A 14,337-nucleotide genomic window follows, 5' to 3' on the forward strand; every position below is an offset into this window, starting at 1 on the left:
TCAGTGATTTTATAAAAACAGCTAGGAAGCACAATTTAGCAGTTGGTTGCAGAGAAAAAGAAATATGCTGGCAGAAAAATCCAATTGAGTGATTAAACAGCTCTTCATTTTCTGGCTTTATTTTTATGCTAACAAATTTGTGCTCTGAAAAGTGTCCACAAAGCCAAGTATCTGATTAACACCTTTGTAGGGATGGTTTTTCACCTATTATTAAATTAAACTTGCTTCATTGGAAAGGCAGCAAGTGATGTCATCCAAGCAGTGGGTCAAAGTTGGCTTCAAACCTCGTCTGCTTATGAAAAGAGAAAAGGGGTATGCAGGGCATGGCGGCCTTTTGCGGTGCTTGGATGACCCCTAGTTCGCATTAAATAATGCAGTCGAGTTTCCCACATTTGGGGAAATCACAGGGGTCAGCATACCCAGAATGCAATGAATGAACCGCACCCTGGGAGAACAGTCTTCATGACCATGGTATCTCCTATGCAAAATAAGTATGATTTGGGATAGGGCTGGGGAGGGCCGCTGCTCAGGCACATCTCTGTCAAGTAAAGGAGATTCAACTGAGGCAGCACAAGGGAACTCTCATCTGGGGACAACAACTGCAGGGAGAACACATATTTTCAGATGAACATGGGAGGGCAGAAGGCTGCCTAATACTGAAGCACCCCCAAACAACAAACCAAATGCAACAACTAGTGCAAGCATTCCTGGGGGAAGGCCTGCAGCAGATGGATTTGCATATGGCGATGTCATCCAAGCAGTGGGTCAAAGTTGGCTTCAACCCTCGTCTGCATATGAAAAGAGAAAAGGGGCGTGCAGGGCATGGCAGCCTTTTGCGGCACTTGGATGACCCCTAGTTCGCATTAAACACCTCCACCCTCCGTCGGTGTGGGGCTCATGTTGGCTATGCCCCAGCCCCTGAAGGATTCAAGCTGATTTCTTGCAGCAGCTGGGCACTGTAACAGCTCCAGAGCTGCTCTGTAAGGCAAGTAAAAGGGTGTGGGCCCTGCAGCACTACCTGTAGTTCGCATTGTGCGAGACCCCTAGTTCGCATTAAACACCCCCACCCTCCTTCGGTGTGGGGCTCATGTTGGCCATGCCCCAGCCCCTGAAGCATTCACGCTGATTTCTTGCAGCAGCTGGGCACTGTAACAGCTCAAGAGCTGCTCTGTAAGGCAAGTAAAAGGGTGTGGGCCCTGCAGCACTACCTGTAGTTTGCATTGTGCATTGGAAGGCACAAAGTAAGCAGACGGGAGGAGAAGTCAGGATAGTGCACAAGGGTATAGACGGGAGGGGCTCAAGAAAAAAGAAGTGGAAACAGACAGCAAACTAGGCTTCCAATGCACAATGCAAACTACAGGTAGTGCTGCAGGGCCCACACCCTTTTACTTGCCTTACAGAGCAGCTCTGGAGCTGTTTAATCACTCAATTGGATTTTTCTGCCAGCATAATTTTTCTCTTACGTCCTAGAGGATGCTGGGGACTCCGTAAGGACCATGGGGGATAGACGGGCTCGGCAGGAGACATGGGCACTTTAAGAAAGACTTTAGATCTGGGTGTGCACTGGCTCCTCCCTTTATGCCCCTCCTCCAGACCTCAGTTTACTACTGTGCCCAGAGGAGACTGGGTGCTTTTCAGGGAGCTCTCCTGAGTTTCCTGACAGAAAGTATATTTGTTAGATTTTTTTATTTTCAGGGAGCCTGCTGGCAACAGACTCCCTGCATCGAGGGGCGGAGGGGAGAGATGCACACCTACTTCTGTGAGTTGATAGGCTCTGCTTCTTAGGCTACTGTACAGCATTAGCTCCAGAGGGATCGGTACGCAGGTCTCACCCTCGCCGTCCGTTAGAAGCCGGGTGAGTATGAGAAGAAAAGAAGACTTCAGAGGCGGCGGAAGACTTCATGATCTTCACTGAGGTAACGCACAGCAGTAAAGCTGTGCTCCATTGCTCCAATACACCTCACACACGGCAGTCAGTGTAAGGGTGAAGGGCGCAGGGGGGACGCCCTGGGCAGCAATATAGACCTCTCTTTGGCAAAATAAATATATATGCAGCTAGGCACTGTATATATATATAAGAGCCCCCGCCATTTTTTTACTATATTTGAGCGGGACAGAAGCCCATCGCTGAGGGGGTGGGGCTTCTCCCTCAGCACTCACCAGCGCCATTTTCTCCACAGCACCGCTGAGGGGAAGCTCCACGGACTCTCCCCTGCTTATACCACGGTAGAAAGAGGGTCTTAAAGAAGAGGGGGGCACATAATTAGGCGCATATGGAAATACAGCGCTACTGGGTAAACATAAAATTATTGTGTTTTTTTCCTGGGTCATATAGCGCTGGGGTGTGTGCTGGCATACTCTCTCTCTCTGTCTCTCCAAAGGGCCTTGTTGGGGAACTGTCCTCAGATAAGAGGATTCCCTGAGTGTATGGTGTGTCGGTACACGTGTGTCGACATGTCTGAGGTAGAAGGCTCTCCTAGAGAGGAGCAGGAGCAAATTAATGTGGTGTCTCCATCGACAACGCCGACACCTGACTGGATGGATATGTGGAATGTTTTAAGTGCTAATGTAAACTTATTACACAAGATATTAGACAAAGCTGAAGCTAGGGAACAGTCAGGGAGTCAACCCATGCCTGTCCCTATGTCGCAGGGACCTTCGGGGTCTCAAAAGCGCCCACTATCCCAAATAGTTGACACAGATACCGACACAGATTCTGACTCCAGTGTCGACTACGATGATGCAAAGTTACAGCCAAAATTGGCTAAATGTATTCGATATATGATTATTGCAATAAAAGATGTTTTGCACATCACAGAGTCCCCTGTCCCTGACACGAGGGTACACATGTATAAGGGAAAGAAACCTGAGATAACCTTTCCCCCCTCACATGAGTTGAACGAATTATGTGAAAAAGCTTGGGAATCTCCAGACAAAAAGCTGCAGATTCCCAAAAGGATTCTTATGGCGTATCCTTTCCCGCCAATGGACAGGATACGGTGGGAATCCTCCCCTAGGGTGGATAAAGCATTGACACGCTTATCCAAAAAGGTAGCGCTGCCATCCCAGGATACGGCTACCATCAGGGACCCTGCTGACCGCAAGCAGGAGGTTACCCTAAAGTCCATTTACACACATTCTGGTACCTTACTCAGACCGGCAATTGCGTCGGCCGGGGTTGTAGCGCGGTGGCAGCATGGACAGATACCTTATCAGCAGAGATTGAGACCCTAGATAAGGATGCTATGTTATTGACCATAGGGCATATAAAAGATGCTGTCCTATATATGAGAGATGCTCAAAGTGACATTAGTCTACTGGGTTCTAGAATAAACGCTATGTCGATTTCTGCTAGACGAGTCCTATGGACCCGGCAATGGACAGGTGATGCCGACTCAAAAAGGCATATGGAGGTTTTACCTTACAGGGGTGAGGAATTGTTTGGGGAAGGTCTCTCGGACCTAGTCTCCACAGCTACAGCTGGTAAATCAAATTTTTTGCCTTATATTCCCTCACAGCCTAAGAAAGCACCACATTATCAAATGCAGTCCTTTCGATCACAGAGAAACAAGAAAGTACGAGGTGCGTCCTTTCTTGCCAGAGGTAAGGGCAGAGGGAAGAAGCTGCACAACACAGCTAGTTCCCAGGAACAGAAGTCCTCCCCGGCCTCTACAAAATCCACTGCATGACGCTGGGGCTCCGCTAAAGGAGTCCGCCCAGTTGGGGGCACGTCTTCGAGTTTTCAGCCACATCTGGGTTCATTCGCAGGTGGATCCCTAGGCAATAGAAATTGTTTCTCAGGGTTACAAGCTGAAATTCGAAGAGGTGCCTCCTCGCCGGTTTTTCAAATCGGCCCTACCATCTTCTCCCCAGGAAAGGGAGATAGTGTTAAATGCAATTCACAAATTGTATCTTCAACATATGCAGATGAGGGTTCCAGCCAACTTTGGCCCACTGCTTGGATGACATCACCGTATGCAAATCCGTCTTCTGCAGACCTTCTCCCAGGAATGCTTGTACTAGTTGTTGCATTTGGTTTGTTGTTTGGGCGTGCTTCAGTATTAGGCAGCCTTCTGCCCTCCCATGTTCATCTGAAAATATGTGTTCTCCCGGCAGTTGTTGTCCCCAGATGAGAGTTCCCTTGTGCTGCCTCAGTTGAATCTCCTTTACTTGACAGAGATGTGCCTGAGCAGCGGCCCTCCCCAGCCCTATCTCAAATCATACTTATTTTGCATAGGAGATACCATGGTCATAAAGATTGTTCTCCCAGGGCAAGGCTCACCCATTGCACTCTGGGTGTGCTGCTCCTGCGATTTCCCCAAATGTGGGAAACTTGACTGCATAATTTGTGTTTCCCCTGGTCGGCTCTCGTATAATTCAGATCTCTTTGTCTCAGGTCTCTCTCCAGCCTAGTTTGCTGTCTGTTTCCACTTCTGTTTTCTTGAGCCGCTCCCTTCTATGCCCTTGCGCACTATCCTGACTTCTCCCGTCTGCTTACTTTGTGCCTTCCAACGCACAATGCGAACTACAGGTAGTGCTGCAGGGCCCACACTCTTTTACTTGCCGTACAGAGCAGCTCTGGAGCTGTTACAGTGCCCAGCTTCTGCAAGAAATCAGCTTGAATGCTTCAGGGGCTGGGGCATAGCCAACATGAGCCCCACACCGAAGGAGGGTGGAGGTATTTAATGCGAACTAGGGGTCATCCAAGCACCGCAAAAGGCCGCCATGCCCTGCATAACCCTTTTCTCTTTTCATATGCAGATGAGGGTTCCAGCCAACTTTGGCCCACTGCTTGGATGACATCACCGTATGCAAATCCGTCTTCTGCAGACCTTCTCCCAGGAATGCTTTTACTAGTTGTTACATTTGGTTTGTTGTTTGGGGGTGCTTCAGTATTAGGCAGCCTTCTGCCCTCCCATGTTCATCTGAAAATATGTGTTCTCCCTGCAGTTGTTGTCCCCAGATGAGAGTTCCCTTGTGCTGCCTCAGTTGAATCTCCATTACTTGACAGAGATGTGCCTGAGCAGCGGCCCTCCCCAGCCCTATCCCAAATCATACTTATTTTGCATAGGAGTTTCCATGGTCATGAAGATTGTTCTCCCAGGGTGAGGTTCATTCATTGCATTATGGGTATGCTGACCCCTGTGATTTCCCCAAATGTGGGAAACTCGACTGCATTAATTGTGGTAGTGGGGGACTGTGTTTGTGCTTTCCTCTGGTCAGCTCTGGTAAAAGACAGATTTCTTTGTCTCAGATCTTCCTCTAGCCTTGTTCTTTTTTCGAGAGTTTCCTTGTGCTGCCTCAGTTGGATCTCCTTCACTTGACAGGGGGGTGCCCGAGCAGCGACCCTCCCCATCTCTAGCCCAACTCCTACTTACCTGCCAGGTGAGATACTATGATCATGAAGGTGCTTCTCCCAGGGCAAGGCTCACCCATTGCACTCTGGGTGTGCTGCTCCTACGATTTCCCCAAATGTGGGACACTTGACTGCATAATTTGTGTTTCCTCTAGTCGGCTACTCGTATAATTCAGAACTCTTTGTCTCAGGTCTCTCTCCAGCCTAGTTTGCTGTCTGTTTCCACTTCTCTTTTCTTGAGCCGCTGCCTTCTATGCCCTTGTGCACTCTCCTGACTTCTCCTGTCTGCTTACTTTGTGCCTTCCAACGCACAATGCAAACTACAGGTAGTGCTGCAGGGCCCACACCCTTTTACTTGCCTTTCAGAGCAGCTCTGGAGCTGTTACAGTGCCCAGCTGCTGCAAGAAATCAGCTTGAATGCTTCAGGGGCTGGGGCATAGCCAACATGAGCCCCACACCGACGGAGGGTGGAGGTGTTTAATGCGAACTAAGGGTCATCCAAGCGCCGCAAAAGGCCGCCATGCCCTGCATACCCCTTTTCTCTTTTCATATACAGATGAGGGTTCCAGCCAACTTTGGCCCACTGCTTGGATGACATCACCGTATGCAAATCCGTCTTCTGCAGACCTTCCCCCAGGAATGCTTGTACTAGTTGTTGCATTTGGTTTGTTGTTTGGGGTGCTTCAGTATTAGGCAGCCTTCTGCTCTCCCATGTTCATCTGAAAATATGTGTTCTCCCTGCAGTTGTTGTCCCCAGATGAGAGTTCCCTTGTGCTGCCTCAGTTGAATCTCCTTTACTTGACAGAAATGTGCCTGAGCAGCGGCCCTCCCCAGCCCTATCCCAAATCATACTTATTTTGCATAGGAGATACCATGGTCATGAAGATTGTTCTCCCAGGGTGAGGTTCATTCATTGCATTCTGGGTATGCTGACCCCTGTGATTTCCCCAAATGTGGGAAACTCGACTGCATTATTTGTGGTAGTGGGGGACTGTGTTTGTGCTTTCCTCTGGTCAGCTCTGGTAAAAGTCAGATTTCTTTGTCTCAGATCTTCCTCTAGCCTTGTTCTTTTTTCGAGAGTTTCCTTGTGCTGCCTCAGTTGGATCTCCTTCACTTGACAGGGGGGTGCCCGAGCAGCGACCCTCCCCAGCTCAAGCCCAACTCCTACTTACCTGCCAAGTGAGATACTATGATCAGGAAGGTGCTTCTACCAGGGCAAGGCTCACCCATTGCACTCTGGGTGTGCTGCTCCTACGATTTCCCCAAATGTGGGACACTTGACTGCATAATTTGTGTTTCCTCTGGTCGGCTACTCGTATAATTCAGATCTCTTTGTCTCAGGTCTCTCTCCAGCCTAGTTTGCTGTCTGTTTCCACTTCTCTTTTCTTGAGCCCCTGCCTTCTATGCCCTTGTGCACTCTCCTGACTTCTCCTGTCTGCTTACTTTGTGCCTTCCAACGCACAATGCAAACTACAGGTAGTGCTGCAGGGCCAACACCCTTTTACTTGCCTTACAGAGCAGCTCTGGAGCTGTTACAGTGCCCAGCTGCTGCAAAAAATCAGCTTGAATGCTTCAGGGGCTGGGGCATAGCCAACATGAGCAGCAAGATGCAGCACTGGACTATTAGTAATGTACTGTTGTATGCTGAGCACCACAATGCAGCACAAGACAATGAGCAGTGATACTGAGCACTGATGAGGATACTACTGAGAACTGACACTGAGCAGGAGAGACACACTACTAGTATTACTGAGCAGCAATAAGTAACCACTGATACTGAGCACTGATATTGAGATTTCCACTGAGAGAACATAGCCACGTCCTCTCCGCTCTCTCTTCAATGCACGAGTAAAAATGGCAGCAACGCGCAGCTCTTTATATGGAATCCGAATCTCGCAAGAATCCGACAGCGGGATGATGACATTTTCCCTTGTTCAGGTTTTCCGAGTCAGGCGGGAACAACCGAGCCTGCCTCGGACCAGTGTAAACCACGTGGAGTTCGTGGGGAATTCGGTTCTCGGAGAATCGAACCCGCTCCTCTCTACCTTATACCCATCAATTTTTTTATTTTCAATCTAAGCCCCTGCAGTTTTCTGTAAGCATCTACTTCGCTATGATGATCAACAAGTCACAAGGGCAAACACTCAGGGCTTGAGGCGTAGATCTTAGGACCAGCTGCTACAAGCATGGCAGAGGTGTCACTATCACTGGTGACACCCAGAGAGGTGGCGAGGGAGATTGTAATGCAGTGTGCGCAGATAAACAGCGCAATGGTAAAAAGGAGGCATGGTTTCATAGGTAGGGGCGTGGCCTGGTGGCCTGAATCTACATTTTGTTGCTCCGGGTGTCCCGGGGGTTGGGGGCTGCACCCGGGGACTAGTGTGTGAGCTGTGCTGGCTCCTGCACAGTGACAGGGCATGGCCACCCAGCATGACGCCTCCCTTCTTGACCATGCTGTAATTGCAGTCGCACTGCAGTTCAGCGTGATCATAAAAAATGGTGTAGGCTCCTGCTGGTGCAGGCTGTAGAGAAAAGCTGCTGTGACCACGCCCCCTGTGTCTCCTCCGTTGCAGACCCCATTTTGAAGCCTTGCCCCCGGACTAAGAGAAAAGTATGCCCTTGCGCACTATCCTGACTTCTCCTCCCGTCTGCTTAATTTGTGCCTTCCAACGCACAATGCGAACAACAGGTGGTGCTGCAGGGCCCACACCCTTTTACTTGCCTTACGGAACAGCTCTGGAGCTGTTACAGTGCCCAGCTGCTGCAAGAAATCAGCTTGAGTGCTTCAGGGGATGGGGCATGGCCAACATGAGCCCCACACCAAAGGAGGGTGGGGGTGTTTAATGCGAACTAGGGGTCATCCAAGCACTGCAAAAGGCCGCCATGCCCTGCATGCCCCTTTTCTCTTTTCATATGCAGATGAGGGTTCCAGTCAACTTTGGCCCACTGCTTGGATAACATCACCGTATGCAAATCCGTCTGCTGCAGACCTTCCCCCAGGAGTGCTTGTACTAGTTGTTGCATATGGTTTGATATTTGATGGTGCTTCAGTATTAGGCAGCCTTCCGCCCTCCCATGTTCATCTGAAAAGATGTGGTCTCCCTGCAGTTGTTGTCCCCAGATGAGAGTTCCCTTGTGCTGCCTCAGTTGAATCTCCTTTACTTGACAGAGATGTGCCTGAGCAGCGGCCCTCACCAGCCCTATCCCAAATCATACTTATTTTGCATAGGAGATACCATGGTCATGAAGATTGTTCTCCCAGGGTGAGGTTCATTCATTGCATTCTGGGTATGCTGACCCCTGTGATTTTCCCAAATGTGGGAAACTCGACTGCATATTTGTGGTAGTGGGGGACTGTGTTTGTGCTTTCCTCTGGTCAGCTCTGGTAAAAGTCAGATTTCTTTGTCTCAGATCTTCCTCTAGCCTTGTTCTTCTTTCGAGAGTTCTCTGGTGCTGCCTCAGTTGGATCTCCTTCACTTCACAGGGGGGAACCCGAGCAGCGACCCTCCCCAGCTCTAGCCCAACTCCTACTTACCTGCCAGGTGAGATACTATGATCATGAAGGTGCTTCTCCCAGGGCAAGGCTCAACCATTGCACTCTGGGTGTGCTGCTCCTGCGATTTCCCCAAATGTGGGAAACTTGACTGCATAATTTGTGTTTCCCCTCGTCGGCTCTCGTATAATTCAGATCTCTTTGTCTCAGGTCTCTCTCCAGCCTAGTTTGCTGTCTGTTTCCACTTCTCTTTTCTTGAGCCGCTCCCTTCTATGCCCTTGCGCACTATCCTGACTTCTCCCGTCTGCTTACTTCGTGCCTTCCAACGCACAATGCGAACTACAGGTAGTGCTGCAGGGCCCACACCCTTTTACTTGCCTTACAGAGTAGCTCTGGAGCAGTTACAGTGCCCAGCTGCTGCAAGAAATCAGCTTGAATGCTTCAGGGGCTGGGGCATAGCCAACATGAGCCCCACACCGAAGGAGGGTGGAGGTGTGTAATGCGAACTAGGGGTCATCCAAGCGCTGCAAAAGGCCGCCATGCCCTGCACGCCCCTTTTCTCTTTTCATATGCAGACGAGGGTTGAAGCCAACTTTGACCCACTGCTTGGATGACATCACCATATGCAAATCCATCTGCTGCAGGCCTTCCCCCAGGAATGCTTGCACTAGTTGTTGCATTTGGTTTGTTGTTTGGGGGTGCTTCAGCATTAGGCAGCCTTCTGCCCTCACATGTTCATCTGAAAATATGTGTTCTCCCTGCAGTTGTTGTCCCCAGATGAGAGTTCCCTTGTGCTGCCTCAGTTGAATCTCCTTTACTTGACAGAGATGTGCCTGAGCAGCGGCCCTCCCCAGCCCTATCCCAAATCATACTTATTTTGCATAGGCGATACCATGGTCATGAAGATTGTTCTCCCAGGGTGAGGTTCATTCATTGCATTTTGGGTATGCTGACCCCTGTGATTTCCCCAAATGTGGGAAACTTGACTGCATTATTTGTGGTAGTGGGGGACTGTGTTTGTGCTTTCCTCTGGTCAGCTCTGGTAAAAGTCAGATTTCTTTGTCTCAGATTTTCCTCTAGCCTTGTTCTTCTTTCGAGAGTTCCATTGTGCTGCCTCAGTTGGATCTCCTTCACTTTACAGGGGGGTACCCGAGCAGCGACCCTCCCCAGCTCTAGCCCAACTCCTACTTACCTGCCAGGTGAGATACTATGATCATGAAGGTGCTTCTCCCAGGGCAAGGCTCACCCATTGCACTCTGGGTGTGCTGCCCCTGCGATTTCCCCAAATGTGGGAAACTTGACTGCATAATTTGTGTTTCCCCTGGTCGGCTCTCGTATAATTCAGATCTATTTGTCTCAGGTCTCTCTCCAGCCTAGTTTGCTGTCTGTTTCCACTTCTCTTTTCTTCAGCCGCTCCCTTCTATACCCTTGTGCACTATCCTGACTTCTCCTCCCGTCTGCTTACTTTGTGCCTTCCAATGCACAATGCAAACTACAGGTAGTGCTGCAGGGCCCACACCCTTTTACTTGCCTTACAGAGCAGCTCTGGAGCTGTTACAGTGCCCAGCTGCTGCAAGAAATCAGCTTTAATGCTTCAGGGGATGGGGCATGGCCAACATGAGCCCCACACCAAAGGAGGGGGGAGGTGTTTAATGCGAACTAGGGGTCATCCAAGCACTGCAAAAGGCCGCCATGCCCTGCATGCCCCTTTTCTCTTTTCATATGCAGATGAGGGTTCCAGTCAACTTTGGCCCACTGCTTGGATAACATCACCGTATGCAAATCCGTCTGCTGCAGACCTTCCCCCAGGAGTGCTTGTACTAGTTGTTGCATATGGTTTGATATTTGATGGTGCTTCAGTATTAGGCAGCCTTCCGCCCTCCCATGTTCATCTGAAAAGATGTGGTCTCCCTGCAGTTGTTGTCCCCAGATGAGAGTTCACTTGTGCTGCCTCAGTTGAATCTCCTTTACTTGACAGAGATGTGCCTGAGCAGCGGCCCTCACCAGCCCTATCCCAAATCATACTTATTTTGCATAGGAGATACCATGGTCATGAAGATTGTTCTCCCAGGGTGAGGTTCATTCATTGCATTTTGGGTATGCTGACCCCTGTGATTTCCCCAAATGTGGGAAACTTGACTGCATTATTTGTGGTAGTGGGGGACTGTGTTTGTGTGTTTGTGCTTTCCTCTGGTCAGCTCTGGTAAAAGTCAGATTTCTTTGTCTCAGATTTTCCTCTAGCCTTGTTCTTCTTTCGAGAGTTCCCTTGTGCTGCCTCAGTTGGATCTCCTTCAGTTTACAGGGGGGTACCCGAGCAGCGATCCTCCCCAGCTCTAGCCCAACTCCTACTTACCTGCCAGGTGAGATACTATGATCATGAAGGTGCTTCTCCCAGGGCAAGGCTCACCCATTGCACTCTGGGTGTGCTGCTCCTGCGATTTCCCCAAATGTGGGAAACTTGACTGCATAATTTGTGTTTCCCCTGGTCGGCTCTCGTATAATTCAGATCTCTTTGTCTCAGGTCTCTCTCCAGCCTAGTTTGCTGTCTGTTTCCACTTCTCTTTTCTTGAGCCGCTCCCTTCTATGCCCTTGCGCACTATCCTGACTTCTCCTCCTGTCTGCTTACTTTGTGCCTTCCAACGCACAATGCGAACTACAGGTAGTGCTGCAGGGCCCACACCCTTTTACTTGCCTTACAGAGCAGCTCTGGAGCTGTTACAGTGCCCAGCTGCTGCAAGAAATCAGCTTGAATGCTTCAGGGGCTGGGGCATAGCCAACATGAGCCCCACACCAAAGGAGGGTGGAGGTGTTTAATGCAAACTAGGGGTCAGCCAAGCGCCGCAAAAGGCCACCATGACCTGCACGCCCCTTTTCTCTTTTCATATGCAGACGAGGGTTGAAGCCAACTTTGACCCACTGCTTGGATGACATCACCATATGCAAATCCATCTGCGGCAGGCCTTCCCCCAGGAATGCTTGCACTAGTTGTTGCATTTGGTTTGTTGTTTGGGGGTGCTTCAGTATTAGGCAGCCTTCTGCCCCCCCATGTTCATCTGAAAATATATGTTCTCCCTGCAGTTGTTGTCCCCAGATGAGAGTTCCCTTGTGCTGCCTCAGTTGAATCTCCTTTACTTGACAGAGATGTGCATGAGCAGCGGCCCTCCCCAGCCCTATTCCAAATCATACTTATTTTGCATAGGAGATACCATGGTCATGAAGATTTTTCTCCCAGGGTGAGGTTCATTCGTTGCATTTTGGGTATGCTGACCCCTGTGATTTCCCCAAATGTGGGAAACTCAACTGCATTATTTGTGGTAGTGGGGGACTGTGTTTGTGCTTTCCTCTGGTCAGCTCTAGTAAAAGTCAGATTTCTTTGTCTCAGATTTTCCTCTAGCCTTGTTCTTCTTTCGAGAGTTCCCTTGTGCTGCCTTAGTTGGATCTCCTTCACTTTACAGGGGGGTACCCGAGCAGCGACCCTCCCCAGCTCTAGCCCAACTCCTACTTACCTGCCAGGTGAGATACTATGATCATGAAGGTGCTTCTCCCAGGGCAAGGCTCACCCATTGTACTCTGGGTGTGCTGCTCCTGCGATTTCCCCAAATGTGGGAAACTTGACTGCATAATTTGTGTTTCCCCTGGTCGGCTCTCGTATAATTGAGATCTCTTTGTCTCAGGTCTCTCTCCAGCCTAGTTTGCTGTCTGTTTCCACTTCTCTTTTCTTCAGCCGCTCCCTTCTATACCCTTGTGCACTATCCTGACTTCTCCTCCCGTCTGCTTACTTTGTGCCTTCCAATGCACAATGCAAACTACAGGTAGTGCTGCAGGGCCCACACCCTTTTACTTGCCTTACAGAGCAGCTCTGGAGCTGTTACAGTGCCCAGCTGCTGCAAGAAATCAGCTTGAATGCTTCAGGGGCTGGGGCATAGCCAACATCAGCCCCACACCGAAGGAGGGTGGAGGTGTTTAATGCAAACTAGGGGTCAGTCAAGCGCCGCAAAAGGCCACCATGCCCTGCACGCCCCTTTTCTGTTTTCATATGCAGACGAGGGTTGAAGCCAACTTTGACCCACTGCTTGGATGACATCACCATATGCAAATCCATCTGCGGCAGGCCTTCCCAGAGGAATGCTTGCACTAGTTGTTGCATTTGGTTTGTTGTTTGGGGGTGCTTCAGTATTAGGCAGCCTTCTGCTGCACCCTGCTTTGGTGTGGGGCTCATGTTGGCTATGCCCCATCCCCTGAAGCTTTCCAGCAGATTTCTTGCAGCAGCTGGGCACTGTAACAGCTCAAGAGCTGCTCTGTAAGGCAAGTAAAAGGGTGTGGGCCCTGCAGCACTACCTGTAGTTTGCATTGTGCATTGGAAGGCACAAAGTAAGCAGACGGGAGGAGAAGTCAGGATAGTGCACAAGGGTATAGAAGGGAGCGGCTGAAGAAAAGAGAAGTGGAAACAGACAGCAAACTAGGCTGGAGAGAGATCTGAGACAAAGAGATCTGAATTATACGAGAGCCGACCAGGGGAAACACAAATTATGCAGTCAAGTTTCCCACATTTGGGGAAATCGCAGGGGCAGCACACCCAGAGTGCAATGGGTGAGCCTTGCCCTGGGAGAAGCACCTTCATGATCATAGTATCTCACCTGGCAGGTAAGTAGGAGTTGGGCTAGAGCTGGGGAGGGTCGCTGCTCGGGCACCCCCCTGTTAAGTGAAGGAAATCCAACTGAGGCAGCACAAGGGAACTCTCAAAAGAAGAACAAGGCTAGAGGAAGATCTGAAACAAAGAAATCTAACTTTTACCAGAGCTGACCAGAAGAAAACACAAACACAGTCCCCCACTACCACAAATAAAGCAGTCGAGGTGAGGTTCATTCATTGCATTTTGGGTATGCTGACCCCTGTGATTTCCCTAAATGTGGGAAACTCGACTGCTTTATTTGTGGTAGTGGGGGACTGTGTTTGTGTTTTCTTCTGGTCAGCTCTGGTAAAAGTCAGATTTCTTTGTTTCAGATCTTCCTCTAGCCTTGTTCTTCTTTTGAGAGTTCCCTTGTGCTGCCTCAGTTGGATCTCCTTCACTTAACAGGGGGGTGCCCGAGCAGCGACCCTCCCCAGCTCTAGCCCAACTACTACTTACCTGCCAGGTGAGATACTATGATCATGAAGGTGCTTCTCCCAGGGCAAGGCTCACCCATTGCACTCTGGGTGTGCTGCCCCTGCGATTTCCCCAAATGTGGGAAACTTGACTGCATAATTTGTGTTTCCCCTGGTCGGCTCTCGTATAATTCAGATCTCTTTGTCTCAGATCTCTCTCCAGCCTAGTTTGCTGTCTGTTTCCACTTCTCTTTTCTTCAGCCGCTCCCTTCTATACCCTTGTGCACTATCCTGACTTCTCCTCCCGTCTGCTTACTTTGTGCCTTCCAATGCACAATGCAAACTACAGGTAGTGCTGCAGGGCCCACACCCTTTTACTTGCCTTACAGAGCAGCTCTGGAGC

The 14,337-nt window shown here is 49.9% G+C and overlaps 13 non-coding genes and 3 pseudogenes across 13 annotated transcripts; 14 read left to right on the top strand and 2 right to left on the bottom strand.

The window, feature by feature from the left end:
* Positions 1-316: 316 nt before the first annotated feature.
* Positions 317-495, bottom strand: LOC135008364 (U1 spliceosomal RNA; annotated as a pseudogene).
* Positions 496-4,220: 3,725 nt separating this feature from the next.
* On the top strand, positions 4,221-4,383 carry LOC135008208 (U1 spliceosomal RNA). Its single transcript, XR_010208021.1, has one exon. It is a non-coding gene; the product is annotated as a U1 spliceosomal RNA (small nuclear RNA).
* Positions 4,384-5,054: 671 nt separating this feature from the next.
* On the top strand, positions 5,055-5,218 carry LOC135008038 (U1 spliceosomal RNA). The gene has a single exon (XR_010207857.1). It is a non-coding gene; the product is annotated as a U1 spliceosomal RNA (small nuclear RNA).
* A 152-nt stretch (positions 5,219-5,370) lies between these two features.
* Positions 5,371-5,534, top strand: LOC135008261 (U1 spliceosomal RNA). Its single transcript, XR_010208068.1, has one exon. It is a non-coding gene; the product is annotated as a U1 spliceosomal RNA (small nuclear RNA).
* A 670-nt stretch (positions 5,535-6,204) lies between these two features.
* Positions 6,205-6,368, top strand: LOC135008177 (U1 spliceosomal RNA). The gene has a single exon (XR_010207993.1). It is a non-coding gene; the product is annotated as a U1 spliceosomal RNA (small nuclear RNA).
* Positions 6,369-6,520: 152 nt separating this feature from the next.
* On the top strand, positions 6,521-6,684 carry LOC135008344 (U1 spliceosomal RNA). Its single transcript, XR_010208115.1, has one exon. It is a non-coding gene; the product is annotated as a U1 spliceosomal RNA (small nuclear RNA).
* Positions 6,685-8,568: 1,884 nt separating this feature from the next.
* Positions 8,569-8,731, top strand: LOC135008015 (U1 spliceosomal RNA). The gene has a single exon (XR_010207835.1). It is a non-coding gene; the product is annotated as a U1 spliceosomal RNA (small nuclear RNA).
* Positions 8,732-8,883: 152 nt separating this feature from the next.
* Positions 8,884-9,019, top strand: LOC135008280 (U1 spliceosomal RNA; annotated as a pseudogene).
* A 698-nt stretch (positions 9,020-9,717) lies between these two features.
* LOC135008022 (U1 spliceosomal RNA) lies at positions 9,718-9,881 on the top strand. The gene has a single exon (XR_010207841.1). It is a non-coding gene; the product is annotated as a U1 spliceosomal RNA (small nuclear RNA).
* Positions 9,882-10,033: 152 nt separating this feature from the next.
* On the top strand, positions 10,034-10,196 carry LOC135008168 (U1 spliceosomal RNA). Its single transcript, XR_010207984.1, has one exon. It is a non-coding gene; the product is annotated as a U1 spliceosomal RNA (small nuclear RNA).
* Positions 10,197-10,870: 674 nt separating this feature from the next.
* LOC135008095 (U1 spliceosomal RNA) lies at positions 10,871-11,042 on the top strand. The gene has a single exon (XR_010207912.1). It is a non-coding gene; the product is annotated as a U1 spliceosomal RNA (small nuclear RNA).
* A 152-nt stretch (positions 11,043-11,194) lies between these two features.
* LOC135008185 (U1 spliceosomal RNA) lies at positions 11,195-11,357 on the top strand. Its single transcript, XR_010208001.1, has one exon. It is a non-coding gene; the product is annotated as a U1 spliceosomal RNA (small nuclear RNA).
* A 674-nt stretch (positions 11,358-12,031) lies between these two features.
* On the top strand, positions 12,032-12,195 carry LOC135007980 (U1 spliceosomal RNA). The gene has a single exon (XR_010207799.1). It is a non-coding gene; the product is annotated as a U1 spliceosomal RNA (small nuclear RNA).
* Positions 12,196-12,347: 152 nt separating this feature from the next.
* Positions 12,348-12,489, top strand: LOC135008252 (U1 spliceosomal RNA; annotated as a pseudogene).
* Positions 12,490-13,338: 849 nt separating this feature from the next.
* Positions 13,339-13,501, bottom strand: LOC135008145 (U1 spliceosomal RNA). Its single transcript, XR_010207961.1, has one exon. It is a non-coding gene; the product is annotated as a U1 spliceosomal RNA (small nuclear RNA).
* Positions 13,502-13,969: 468 nt separating this feature from the next.
* On the top strand, positions 13,970-14,132 carry LOC135008146 (U1 spliceosomal RNA). The gene has a single exon (XR_010207962.1). It is a non-coding gene; the product is annotated as a U1 spliceosomal RNA (small nuclear RNA).
* The last annotated feature ends 205 nt before the right edge of the window (positions 14,133-14,337 follow it).

Source organism: Pseudophryne corroboree, unplaced genomic scaffold, assembly GCF_028390025.1.
Source record: "Pseudophryne corroboree isolate aPseCor3 unplaced genomic scaffold, aPseCor3.hap2 scaffold_222, whole genome shotgun sequence".
Classification (NCBI taxonomy): domain Eukaryota; kingdom Metazoa; phylum Chordata; class Amphibia; order Anura; family Myobatrachidae; genus Pseudophryne; species Pseudophryne corroboree.